We start from the raw sequence: 1,374 nt of genomic DNA, 5'->3' as shown, positions 1-1,374 counted from the left end.
TTTTTAACTCATAAAAGAGTTCTATGACTTTACAGCTCTATATTGTTTTCTCAGACATAATATTTTGACCATTACGCTGTTAGTTGATGTTGGTGCTTGTGTCCATTCTGCTTTTTGTATAACATTACAGTTTGATATTTGCTATAGTTGTGCTTGTTTCTGGGTATTTTACATATTTTCTGCAATTTTAGTGTTAGGAACACTTTATGCATATTAGCCTATGTTTTTCAAGTGAAAATTTCTGCGGGTTTTGGAGTATGGTTATAGGCACATTTATAATATAATGCCAAATTATTTTTCAAAGTTGTTGTATTGCCAAGAAGCGTTAAAAAAATCATTATCTCCACCAGTTCCAATTTTTCATGTTTCTTTTTTTACTTTCCTCTATTAATATAGGCTTAAATTATATTTTATCGTGTTTTCTGATTTGTATTTTCTGAATTATCAGTATTTTTAAGCATTTATTCCTGCTTATTCTCAATAGGTGGCTCTTCATCTATAAAACATCCAATTATGACTTTGCCTATTTGTATATTTTGTGTTCTTCCTTATTGGTTTCTAGAGATTCCTTATAACTTCTACATTGTTCCCTTTGTCAGTTTTATTTGTTGTTAAGTTTTCACAAAGTTTTAGCTCAACGTTTTACTTTTATTAAAGTGCCTTTATGAATACAAGGTTTTAATCTAATCAAATTTTCAATATTTTAAAAATAATTTAGAAATTTTCTGTTTTGTTGAAGCTATTCTTCCATGCTTATCTCAAAACAGAAAGATACTTGCTTATATTTTCTTCTTGTTTATGACTTTTGCTTTTAACATGAATACTTTAATAAACATAGAGCCAAATTTTATGTTGGGGGTAAGGTGAATATCTCTTTTTACTTTTTTATGTGGATACCTAATGTTTTAGCTCCTTTTGCAGCACATGACTTCCTTTCTTTACTGATTGGCCACGTGATTTTTCCACCTATCAAAATTCCATATATGGTGTGGGCTTAGTTCTGAGCTCAGCTCTTTATTATTTATTAAGTTTTCTTTTCTTATGCTAATATATTACCTTCTTTGGCATGGCATAATGAGTTTGTATATGAAAATATTCCTTTTCTTCTGAAGTTTTATTTTAACTCTTCACTTTTCCACATAAACATCACCTATCAAAGACAGTTTTTTTTGAATAATATCATAGTTTATTTTTACATGATTTTGTGCATTTATTCATCTGAGTTGTAATCCCCTTCATTATTATTATTTTCTCACCTGGTCTGTTACATTCCTGCTGTGAGTGAAACCATTTGGTATTTTTCCTTTTCTTTCTGGCTTATTTCACTAAGCATGATCTTTTCCAGCTCCATCCATGTTGCTGCAAAAGGCACGT

This window comes from Condylura cristata, unplaced genomic scaffold (genome assembly GCF_000260355.1).
Source record: "Condylura cristata isolate star-nosed mole 26May11 unplaced genomic scaffold, ConCri1.0 scaffold00005, whole genome shotgun sequence".
In the NCBI taxonomy this organism is placed as follows: Eukaryota; Metazoa; Chordata; class Mammalia; order Eulipotyphla; family Talpidae; genus Condylura; species Condylura cristata.
Note: the sequence above shows the minus strand (reverse complement) of the source record.